This window comes from Acipenser ruthenus, chromosome 9 (assembly GCF_902713425.1).
Source record: "Acipenser ruthenus chromosome 9, fAciRut3.2 maternal haplotype, whole genome shotgun sequence".
NCBI classification, from domain to species: Eukaryota; Metazoa; Chordata; class Actinopteri; order Acipenseriformes; family Acipenseridae; genus Acipenser; species Acipenser ruthenus.
In genome coordinates this window covers 55,993,693-56,006,932 of record NC_081197.1, presented here as the reverse complement: position 1 = coordinate 56,006,932, position 13,240 = coordinate 55,993,693, and positions in this window count along the sequence as shown.

Here is a 13,240-nt window from a genome sequence, read left to right as displayed (position 1 = left end):
AAATGTAAATAATGTGAATTTTACAAACTCTAAATGTTTACCTATAATACCGGTATTTATTTAGCCTGGAAAACCATGCACAATAAAGCAGAGACCCAAACACAGGTAATTTTGTTTTTGAGAATCAGCAACAGTTCTGTTCCTGCCGCATTGTACCCTTGTTCGACACATAAAATGGATTGCTTGTGGTGCATGAAAAAATACAGAGCGACTGTGCAGGTGCGTCATCGAATAAAAAAGGAAAAGTTCAGAAATATGAAGAAAGTTACTAAGAAGTTGGATGTATCTTTGTTGTATCTACAGATGAGCCTATTTGTACTTACTCCACTCCTCGGTGTGTGGTCTGTGGTGATGTGCTGGCTAGTGACAGCTTGAAGCTGTGCAAACTGAGACGTCATTTTGAGACGAGACATCATGAACTGAAAGATAAGCTCCACTGAACTTTAACCCTTTTCCAGGGAAGTCTATAACAATCTGTGAAAACAATCCTGGTACATCTCCACACAGTACATAGCTGCAGTAAAACCTCATGTATACAGTATGTAAATGAATAGGATCCTTAAATTGTATATCTACAATCCATTTAACACACCATAAGAAACCATTCACATAGTAATATAATGTGGTACATGTTTTTAATTTATTTATATATTTCATACATATTTAATTAGCTCTCCCTAACCATTTAAATATGTTTAATGATGTTGTTCAACTAGGGTGACACTTAAGTGTTTTTGCACAACAACTTTCACTCATCTCATGCAAATTGTAACGACCAATTAAAATAATAAAGCTGTGCTTTCACAGCCCCCCACTTGTACTTTCAATATACAAAAATAAAAGTTTGATTACTGCAGAATCCTTTCTTCATACAGGTCTCATGGTGACCTAGCTCTGTATCAAAAGTATCAAGGAAGTTCCACCTGACTGGCTAGCTTTGCTTTTATTCTTTACTTTATAAATACAGGGGCTCTGGATTGTTGAGCATCATCATGTTATAAAAATGACATTGGTCTGCTTAAACACACTCAAACTGCAACAAGAACATTTCAAAAGCCCGGAAACTCACATGAATGCTGCAGCATTTTGGATGTATTACTCCAAAATACTTATTCATCTACTATATACTGTATATATCCTTTTTAAGGGTACAAAAGCAATGCTACTACTGTGACTAATTATATTAAACAAAAATGTACTCATTTTTACTCAAGCAATTTATTTTATTTTTGATTTCACCTGTGATTTAGTCCATAGGAATCTATAGTTGTCTGGCTATTGCTTTGCTATACGTAAACAGAAACGTCTCTTGTAACTCCATTCCATAACAGCTACTGTTTTCTCTGGCTGCGATTAATTGTGTGTACGTCCCTGAATAAAAATGAAATGCATGTCTGTGGATGCACTGACACTACACCATCTGTCCAAGAGCACAGATTTACACTCCCAGATATCTTCATGTTTCACCCGGTGGTCCCTAAAGAAGCATCACTTTAAACAGGGCCACATGGACACAACATCTCTCAATGCCATCTCAAGGTCTTTCCTTTAGTTCTGGGGGTCTCTGATCTGAATGAATAATGTGTGATACAGTTAGCTCTATGGGTGTGTGGCAGGATGACAGAGGTTTGAGGCTCAGAGACAGTGGAAGGGGCAAAATAATGATCTTTATTCAACAAAAAATACAAAATAAACCGGCACGAGGGCCAAACAAAAAGGTTTCAAACACAAAATAAACACAACAAAACTTACAAATAAAGCTTCCAGGCTGGGCGTTGCCTTCACTGGCTTAAAACAGACAAACACAGCACAAACAAAACACTCCTCCTCTTCTGGAACTCTCTTCCTAGCCAGGACCTCTCCCCTGGCTTTTATCCCCTGTGGCTGGAGCCCAATTAATCAATAATTGCTGCTTATTCAATTAGGGCTCCAGCCACATTCTCACATGTTTTCCTGGCAGGGAGGAATTTTAACCCCCTCCCTGCCAGTCCCAACCATGTTCAAAAAGACGGGGCAGTCCCCCGTCACAGGGTGTTATGGAAATGTGAGGGGGGGGCTGCATAAAAAAGAGTAATGGTACCCAAAAGACACAAGCACTTACCCATACAGCTGAATATGTTGGTTGCTATCTCTCAGTCTACCTTGATATAAAAGGTATTGGAAATTAACTCAGGATCCCCATCAGGTCTTATAATAAAAGAACAAGCAAGTTTGGGAGTTACCAGGAGGAGCTAGTTCTTGGACTAAGGCTACTGCTGCAGAACTGCATCCAAATGACTGCTGTGGTAATACTGTAATACCACTCATCGCTTTATACACTTTGAGGCTTTAGATCTGTGTTTGTGGTAGTTTTCAGTCAGGTTAAAATGCAAATGATAAATAAAAAATGTTTTTAAGAACCCTGGTTTGCGATGACCCATTACTTTTGAATAAGCTGTCCTCTCACGTCTGTTGGGCTAATGAAGGGTCTATTTTGAGAAACACTGCATTAGGGGGACAAAACTTTGATGCAAGTTGTTGATTCCTCAGGTGAGAGATTCTCAGGGAACTTCTGCAGCTCAAGGAGCAACTACTGTACAGCACTTCCGATGACTATTCACTTCATGTCAGTTATCATGCTACAACTCCAGATCTGCCTGGAATATCCTCCCTTTAAATAACTGTAACAGATGCACAGGATGCTCCTGGAACATTTTAATAGAACTATCAGAGTTCAGGGGATACTGAAATGAGACACCACTCTGAATCCAGGATGCTAACATGCTACATTGGTTATAGTGATTTGCTTTTCTTGGTAATGTGTTGCTGTATATCTTAGATGATGGATGTGTGTGTTTGTGTGTGTGTGTGTGTGTGTGTGTGTGTGTGTGTGTGTGTGTGTGTGTGTGTGTGTGTGTAAATAGTGTTTTGTTTGGCTGTGTGGGTTTCAATAAAGATGTATTACTTTGAATTTAAGTTTGACAGGGATGGGGTTAATTCCATCCCTGCCAAAATCCAAGTGTGGAATATGGCTGGGTCTTGATTGATTAATTGATGTAAAGGGAGACAAATTCTTTGTTTAGCAGAAGGTAATTAGAGTTCAGTGAAGGCAAATGCTCAGCCTGAACAGTAGGGAAAAGCTACATACACTGTGATAGCATTGCTTTTGTGTTTTTGATTTGTATTTGGTTTGGATTGTTTTGTTTGAACTGTTATTTTGTTCCTGTGTTTTTGTTTGTTTTTGTTAATAAGTATGCATGTCCAGTGCTACAGCAGCTTCCTGTTCTCAAGAGCACATTAGATTATAAAGCACTCCTAAATAATTAGATTCTGTTAAACAGGATGGAATGCAAGACAAGTTACTAAAGCTTTACAGTAAAGTCCTTATGAAGCTTAAAAAAAGCTGATGTTATTCTTAGTGTCAATAAATTAATTTCTCTGTAGCCTATGATAGAAGATCTCCAGTGCTCAGAATGCTACTTTTCAGCAACAAGAAGAGACTCCAGTGGAGAGAACCAAAGAACATATCTTGTTGATTTGTTCACAAATACATTTTATTGACCCAGATTCCATTAGCCATTCTACCACCTAAAATAATTTTGAAGGCTACTTTTTATGTATCCCAAGAGTAAACGCATGATTGCTATTTTTATTGAATAAATGAAATCATGTTAGCAGACAGAAGCAAATGCAAATTATTTCAATTAAAATGGATCTGAAAGGACTGAATGACAAACGGAAAAGGTGTAATGTAATGCAAATAGAAAGCAGGCAAACAGCAGGAGCATTGTATCATTTCAGTAATCACCAACCAGCCCAAAGCACTTCATAACATGTTTGTGAATAGTGCATTTTTAATAAAAAAAAAAATAATAATAATTACCCCATTATGTTTTTTTTGTAAGCAGAGTAATAGACAGCCATCATTGATTATAAAAATGCCATAAGATGAAATACAATATAATAGGAGACTTTACTACATTGACAGGCAACATTCACAGGGCACGTACTAAAAAAAAAGATTTTCTTTCAACAAGCAGAAAAAATGTAAAATACATAAATTAATACTGTGTTGCCGTATTTTTCGGCAGATTGATTTGGAACAAAGAATAAGCATAGTTTGAATGATAACATCCAGGGTCCTTTACCAGAGATTAGGGACCTCATATTGACCAATTAGCTTAAAGGAAATATCTGATCCATTTTCTAATGTATATTAAATTGACATCTAGTTGTCATTTTTGTAGAAAATGATTTTTGGGAAATATATTATTTTCATATGGGAATTTGTTTATTAAATTATAATTTGAACATGCACACCTCATTACTGTAGAGTCATTTCATTCCCAAATGGTAGATTTAGGCTAATTCTGAAGTGTGTTTTTGTTTTCGAGGTAGCTAATAATGTGTTGGATCATTTCAACATATTCTCTGCAGTCTGCCTAATAGATAAATAATGTAAGGTAGCACTATTGTGATTTAAAAGCTACCAAAAACTTTGTTTTATTATTTACAGTTAAGGGATGGTACAGTAATTGATTATTGTGATATCAAATTAGTTAAGTCTTGAGCATGTATTGTACTTAAAAAGGATCAGTGACACTGCAACAAATATATTTTGTTCCTCTCTCTTCCTGCAGTAGATAATCGGTTTGTCCATAAAGAGCTACTAGGACTGTGGGAGATTTTAAGTGACATGCAATTAAACTGAGCATCAGACTATTACTTTAATTCATCTCCCTCTCTATTGTAGGAGTGGAAAGGTTTTATTAAAAAAAAGCCTTCAATTGAAAAGCAGATAGAAAAAAAGTGTGTAAGAGAGCAAGAGCTACCAACAAGGGAGAGTCACAATTAATAGGAGTTAAAACATGATTTAAGATAATCTTGATAGTTTTTAGCCAATAATCAGCAATTGTAAATGTCATTATCGCCCAATCCTAATAGAGTTGAGTGGACATGAATCCTTATATTATTATTATTATTATTATTATTATTATTATTATTATTATTATTATTATTATTGTTCATGGTAAATGATAATAATCCTATAAGCTACAGTGCTTTACACTATTATTATTCATGGTGGTAGCTCGAGATTAGGCAGTGGCACGAGACCTGTGTATAATAACGTTACCTGTGTATAAGAATGCTTGTGTATAATAAGATTGCTTGTGTATAAGATTGCCTGTGTATAGTAAGATTGCCTGTGTATAATAAGATTGCCTGTGTATAGTAAGATTGCTTGTGTATAAGATTGCCTGTGTATAATAAGATTGCTTGTGTATAAGATTGCCTGTGTATAATAAGATTGCTTGTGTATAAGATTGCCTGTGTATAATAAGATTGCCTGTGTATAATAAGATTGCTTGTGTATAAGAATGCTTGTGTATAATAAGATTGCTTGTGTATAAGATTGCCTGTGTATAGTAAGATTGCCTGTGTATAATAAGATTGCCTGTGTATAATAAGATTGCTTGTGTATAAGATTGCCTGTGTATAATAAGATTGCTTGTGTATAAGATTGCCTGTGTATAGTAAGATTGCCTGTGTATAATAAGATTGCCTGTGTATAATAAGATTGCTTGTGTATAAGATTGCCTGTGTATAATAAGATTGCTTGTGTATAAGATTGCCTGTGTATAGTAAGATTGCCTGTGTATAAGATTGCCTGTGTATAATAAGATTGCTTGTGTATAAGATTGCCTGTGTATAATAAGATTGCTTGTGTATAAGATTGCCTGTGTATAATAAGATTGCCTGTGTATAATAAGATTGCTTGTGTATAAGATTGCCTGTGTATAGTAAGATTGCCTGTGTATAATAAGATTGCCTGTGTATAATAAGATTGCTTGTGTATAAGATTGCCTGTGTATAGTAAGATTGCCTGTGTATAATAAGATTGCCTGTGTATAATAAGATTGCCTGTGTATAATAAGATTGCCTGTGTATAATACGATTGCCTGTGTATAATAAGATTGCCTGTGTATAATAAGATTGCCTGTGTATAATAAGATTGCTTGTGTATAAGATTGCCTGTGTCTAATAAGATTGCCTGTGTATAATAAGATTGCTTGTGTATAAGATTGCCTGTGTATAATAAGATTGCTTGTGTATAATAAGATTGCTTGTGTATAAGATTGCCTGTGTATAGTAAGATTGCCTGTGTATAAGATTGCCTGTGTATAGTAAGATTGCCTGTGTATAATAAGATTGCCTGTGTATAATAAGATTGCTTGTGTATAAGATTGCCTGTGTATAATAAGATTGCCTGTGTATAAGATTGCCTGTGTATAATAAGATTGCTTGTGTATAAGATTGCCTGTGTATAATAAGATTGCTTGTGTATAATAAGATTGCTTGTGTATAAGATTGCCTGTGTATAGTAAGATTGCCTGTGTATAAGATTGCCTGTGTATAGTAAGATTGCCTGTGTATAATAAGATTGCCTGTGTATAATAAGATTGCTTGTGTATAAGATTGCCTGTGTATAATAAGATTGCTTGTGTATAATAAGATTGCTTGTGTATAAGATTGCCTGTGTATAGTAAGATTGCCTGTGTATAATAAGATTGCCTGTGTATAATAAGATTGCTTGTGTATAAGATTGCCTGTGTATAGTAAGATTGCCTGTGTATAATAAGATTGCCTGTGTATAATAAGATTGCCTGTGTATAATAAGATTGCCTGTGTATAATAAGATTGCTTGTGTATAAGATTGCCTGTGTCTAATAAGATTGCCTGTGTATAATAAGATTGCTTGTGTATAAGATTGCCTGTGTATAATAAGATTGCTTGTGTATAATAAGATTGCTTGTGTATAAGATTGCCTGTGTATAGTAAGATTGCCTGTGTATAAGATTGCCTGTGTATAGTAAGATTGCCTGTGTATAATAAGATTGCCTGTGTATAATAAGATTGCTTGTGTATAAGATTGCCTGTGTATAGTAAGATTGCTTGTGTATAAGATTGCCTGTGTATAATAAGATTGCTTGTGTATAAGATTGCCTGTGTATAATAAGATTGCCTGTGTATAGTAAGATTGCTTGTGTATAAGATTGCCTGTGTATAATAAGATTGCTTGTGTATAAGATTGCCTGTGTATAATAAGATTGCCTGTGTATAAGATTGCCTGTGTATAGTAAGATTGCCTGTGTATAAGATTGCCTGTGTATAGTAAGATTGCTTGTGTATAATAAGATTGCTTGTGTATAAGATTGCCTGTGTATAGTAAGATTGCCTGTGTATAAGATTGCCTGTGTATAGTAAGATTGCCTGTGTATAATAAGATTGCCTGTGTATAATAAGATTGCTTGTGTATAAGATTGCCTGTGTATAATAAGATTGCCTGTGTATAAGATTGCCTGTGTATAATAAGATTGCTTGTGTATAAGATTGCCTGTGTATAATAAGATTGCTTGTGTATAATAAGATTGCTTGTGTATAAGATTGCCTGTGTATAGTAAGATTGCCTGTGTATAAGATTGCCTGTGTATAGTAAGATTGCCTGTGTATAATAAGATTGCCTGTGTATAATAAGATTGCTTGTGTATAAGATTGCCTGTGTATAATAAGATTGCTTGTGTATAATAAGATTGCTTGTGTATAAGATTGCCTGTGTATAGTAAGATTGCCTGTGTATAATAAGATTGCCTGTGTATAATAAGATTGCTTGTGTATAAGATTGCCTGTGTATAGTAAGATTGCCTGTGTATAATAAGATTGCCTGTGTATAATAAGATTGCCTGTGTATAATAAGATTGCCTGTGTATAATAAGATTGCTTGTGTATAAGATTGCCTGTGTCTAATAAGATTGCCTGTGTATAATAAGATTGCTTGTGTATAAGATTGCCTGTGTATAATAAGATTGCTTGTGTATAATAAGATTGCTTGTGTATAAGATTGCCTGTGTATAGTAAGATTGCCTGTGTATAAGATTGCCTGTGTATAGTAAGATTGCCTGTGTATAATAAGATTGCCTGTGTATAATAAGATTGCTTGTGTATAAGATTGCCTGTGTATAGTAAGATTGCTTGTGTATAAGATTGCCTGTGTATAATAAGATTGCTTGTGTATAAGATTGCCTGTGTATAATAAGATTGCCTGTGTATAAGATTGCCTGTGTATAGTAAGATTGCCTGTGTATAAGATTGCCTGTGTATAGTAAGATTGCCTGTGTATAATAAGATTGCCTGTGTATAATAAGATTGCTTGTGTATAAGATTGCCTGTGTATAATAAGATTGCCTGTGTATAATAAGATTGCTTGTGTATAAGATTGCCTGTGTATAATAAGATTGCTTGTGTATAATAAGATTGCTTGTGTATAAGATTGCCTGTGTATAATAAGATTGCTTGTGTATAAGATTGCCTGTGTATAATAAGGGTGCCTGTGTATAATAAGGTTGCCTGTGTATAATAAGATTGCTTGTGTATAAGATTGCCTGTGTATAATAAGATTGCTTGTGTATAAGATTGCCTGTGTATAATAAGATTGTTTGTGTATAATAAGATTGCCTGTGTATAATAAGGGTGCCTGTGTATAATAAGGTTGCCTGTGTATAATAAGATTGCTTGTGTATAATAAGGTTGACTGTGTACAATAAGATTGCTTGTGTATAAGATTGCCTGTGTATAATAAGATTGCTTGTGTATAAGATTGCCTGTGTATAATAAGATTGTTTGTGTATAATAAGATTGCCTGTGTATAATAAGGGTGCCTGTGTATAATAAGGTTGCCTGTGTATAATAAGATTGCTTGTGTATAATAAGGTTGACTGTGTACAATAAGATTGCTTGTGTATAAGATTGCCTGTGTATAATAAGATTGCCTGTGTATAATAAGATTGCCTGTGTATAATACGATTGCCTGTGTATAATAAGATTGCCTGTGTATAATAAGATTGCCTGTGTATAATAAGATTGCTTGTGTATAAGATTGCCTGTGTCTAATAAGATTGCCTGTGTATAATAAGATTGCTTGTGTATAAGATTGCCTGTGTATAATAAGATTGCTTGTGTATAATAAGATTGCTTGTGTATAAGATTGCCTGTGTATAGTAAGATTGCCTGTGTATAAGATTGCCTGTGTATAGTAAGATTGCCTGTGTATAATAAGATTGCCTGTGTATAATAAGATTGCTTGTGTATAAGATTGCCTGTGTATAATAAGATTGCCTGTGTATAAGATTGCCTGTGTATAATAAGATTGCTTGTGTATAAGATTGCCTGTGTATAATAAGATTGCTTGTGTATAATAAGATTGCTTGTGTATAAGATTGCCTGTGTATAGTAAGATTGCCTGTGTATAAGATTGCCTGTGTATAGTAAGATTGCCTGTGTATAATAAGATTGCCTGTGTATAATAAGATTGCTTGTGTATAAGATTGCCTGTGTATAATAAGATTGCTTGTGTATAATAAGATTGCTTGTGTATAAGATTGCCTGTGTATAGTAAGATTGCCTGTGTATAATAAGATTGCCTGTGTATAATAAGATTGCTTGTGTATAAGATTGCCTGTGTATAGTAAGATTGCCTGTGTATAATAAGATTGCCTGTGTATAATAAGATTGCCTGTGTATAATAAGATTGCCTGTGTATAATAAGATTGCTTGTGTATAAGATTGCCTGTGTCTAATAAGATTGCCTGTGTATAATAAGATTGCTTGTGTATAAGATTGCCTGTGTATAATAAGATTGCTTGTGTATAATAAGATTGCTTGTGTATAAGATTGCCTGTGTATAGTAAGATTGCCTGTGTATAAGATTGCCTGTGTATAGTAAGATTGCCTGTGTATAATAAGATTGCCTGTGTATAATAAGATTGCTTGTGTATAAGATTGCCTGTGTATAGTAAGATTGCTTGTGTATAAGATTGCCTGTGTATAATAAGATTGCTTGTGTATAAGATTGCCTGTGTATAATAAGATTGCCTGTGTATAGTAAGATTGCTTGTGTATAAGATTGCCTGTGTATAATAAGATTGCTTGTGTATAAGATTGCCTGTGTATAATAAGATTGCCTGTGTATAAGATTGCCTGTGTATAGTAAGATTGCCTGTGTATAAGATTGCCTGTGTATAGTAAGATTGCTTGTGTATAATAAGATTGCTTGTGTATAAGATTGCCTGTGTATAGTAAGATTGCCTGTGTATAAGATTGCCTGTGTATAGTAAGATTGCCTGTGTATAATAAGATTGCCTGTGTATAATAAGATTGCTTGTGTATAAGATTGCCTGTGTATAATAAGATTGCCTGTGTATAAGATTGCCTGTGTATAATAAGATTGCTTGTGTATAAGATTGCCTGTGTATAATAAGATTGCTTGTGTATAATAAGATTGCTTGTGTATAAGATTGCCTGTGTATAGTAAGATTGCCTGTGTATAAGATTGCCTGTGTATAGTAAGATTGCCTGTGTATAATAAGATTGCCTGTGTATAATAAGATTGCTTGTGTATAAGATTGCCTGTGTATAATAAGATTGCTTGTGTATAATAAGATTGCTTGTGTATAAGATTGCCTGTGTATAGTAAGATTGCCTGTGTATAATAAGATTGCCTGTGTATAATAAGATTGCTTGTGTATAAGATTGCCTGTGTATAGTAAGATTGCCTGTGTATAATAAGATTGCCTGTGTATAATAAGATTGCCTGTGTATAATAAGATTGCCTGTGTATAATAAGATTGCTTGTGTATAAGATTGCCTGTGTCTAATAAGATTGCCTGTGTATAATAAGATTGCTTGTGTATAAGATTGCCTGTGTATAATAAGATTGCTTGTGTATAATAAGATTGCTTGTGTATAAGATTGCCTGTGTATAGTAAGATTGCCTGTGTATAAGATTGCCTGTGTATAGTAAGATTGCCTGTGTATAATAAGATTGCCTGTGTATAAGATTGCCTGTGTATAATAAGATTGCTTGTGTATAAGATTGCCTGTGTATAATAAGATTGCTTGTGTATAATAAGATTGCTTGTGTATAAGATTGCCTGTGTATAGTAAGATTGCCTGTGTATAAGATTGCCTGTGTATAGTAAGATTGCCTGTGTATAATAAGATTGCCTGTGTATAATAAGATTGCTTGTGTATAAGATTGCCTGTGTATAATAAGATTGCTTGTGTATAATAAGATTGCTTGTGTATAAGATTGCCTGTGTATAGTAAGATTGCCTGTGTATAATAAGATTGCCTGTGTATAATAAGATTGCTTGTGTATAAGATTGCCTGTGTATAGTAAGATTGCCTGTGTATAATAAGATTGCCTGTGTATAATAAGATTGCCTGTGTATAATAAGATTGCCTGTGTATAATAAGATTGCTTGTGTATAAGATTGCCTGTGTCTAATAAGATTGCCTGTGTATAATAAGATTGCTTGTGTATAAGATTGCCTGTGTATAATAAGATTGCTTGTGTATAATAAGATTGCTTGTGTATAAGATTGCCTGTGTATAGTAAGATTGCCTGTGTATAAGATTGCCTGTGTATAGTAAGATTGCCTGTGTATAATAAGATTGCCTGTGTATAATAAGATTGCTTGTGTATAAGATTGCCTGTGTATAGTAAGATTGCTTGTGTATAAGATTGCCTGTGTATAATAAGATTGCTTGTGTATAAGATTGCCTGTGTATAATAAGATTGCCTGTGTATAGTAAGATTGCTTGTGTATAAGATTGCCTGTGTATAATAAGATTGCTTGTGTATAAGATTGCCTGTGTATAATAAGATTGCCTGTGTATAAGATTGCCTGTGTATAGTAAGATTGCCTGTGTATAAGATTGCCTGTGTATAGTAAGATTGCTTGTGTATAATAAGATTGCTTGTGTATAAGATTGCCTGTGTATAGTAAGATTGCCTGTGTATAAGATTGCCTGTGTATAGTAAGATTGCCTGTGTATAATAAGATTGCCTGTGTATAATAAGATTGCTTGTGTATAAGATTGCCTGTGTATAATAAGATTGCCTGTGTATAAGATTGCCTGTGTATAATAAGATTGCTTGTGTATAAGATTGCCTGTGTATAATAAGATTGCTTGTGTATAATAAGATTGCTTGTGTATAAGATTGCCTGTGTATAGTAAGATTGCCTGTGTATAAGATTGCCTGTGTATAGTAAGATTGCCTGTGTATAATAAGATTGCCTGTGTATAATAAGATTGCTTGTGTATAAGATTGCCTGTGTATAATAAGATTGCTTGTGTATAATAAGATTGCTTGTGTATAAGATTGCCTGTGTATAGTAAGATTGCCTGTGTATAATAAGATTGCCTGTGTATAATAAGATTGCTTGTGTATAAGATTGCCTGTGTATAGTAAGATTGCCTGTGTATAATAAGATTGCCTGTGTATAATAAGATTGCCTGTGTATAATAAGATTGCCTGTGTATAATAAGATTGCTTGTGTATAAGATTGCCTGTGTCTAATAAGATTGCCTGTGTATAATAAGATTGCTTGTGTATAAGATTGCCTGTGTATAATAAGATTGCTTGTGTATAATAAGATTGCTTGTGTATAAGATTGCCTGTGTATAGTAAGATTGCCTGTGTATAAGATTGCCTGTGTATAGTAAGATTGCCTGTGTATAATAAGATTGCCTGTGTATAATAAGATTGCTTGTGTATAAGATTGCCTGTGTATAGTAAGATTGCTTGTGTATAAGATTGCCTGTGTATAATAAGATTGCTTGTGTATAAGATTGCCTGTGTATAATAAGATTGCCTGTGTATAAGATTGCCTGTGTATAGTAAGATTGCCTGTGTATAAGATTGCCTGTGTATAGTAAGATTGCCTGTGTATAATAAGATTGCCTGTGTATAATAAGATTGCTTGTGTATAAGATTGCCTGTGTATAATAAGATTGCCTGTGTATAATAAGATTGCTTGTGTATAAGATTGCCTGTGTATAATAAGATTGCTTGTGTATAATAAGATTGCTTGTGTATAAGATTGCCTGTGTATAATAAGATTGCTTGTGTATAAGATTGCCTGTGTATAATAAGGGTGCCTGTGTATAATAAGGTTGCCTGTGTATAATAAGATTGCTTGTGTATAAGATTGCCTGTGTATAATAAGATTGCTTGTGTATAAGATTGCCTGTGTATAATAAGATTGTTTGTGTATAATAAGATTGCCTGTGTATAATAAGGGTGCCTGTGTATAATAAGGTTGCCTGTGTATAATAAGATTGCTTGTGTATAATAAGGTTGACTGTGTACAATAAGATTGCTTGTGTATAAGATTGCCTGTGTATAATAAGATTGCTT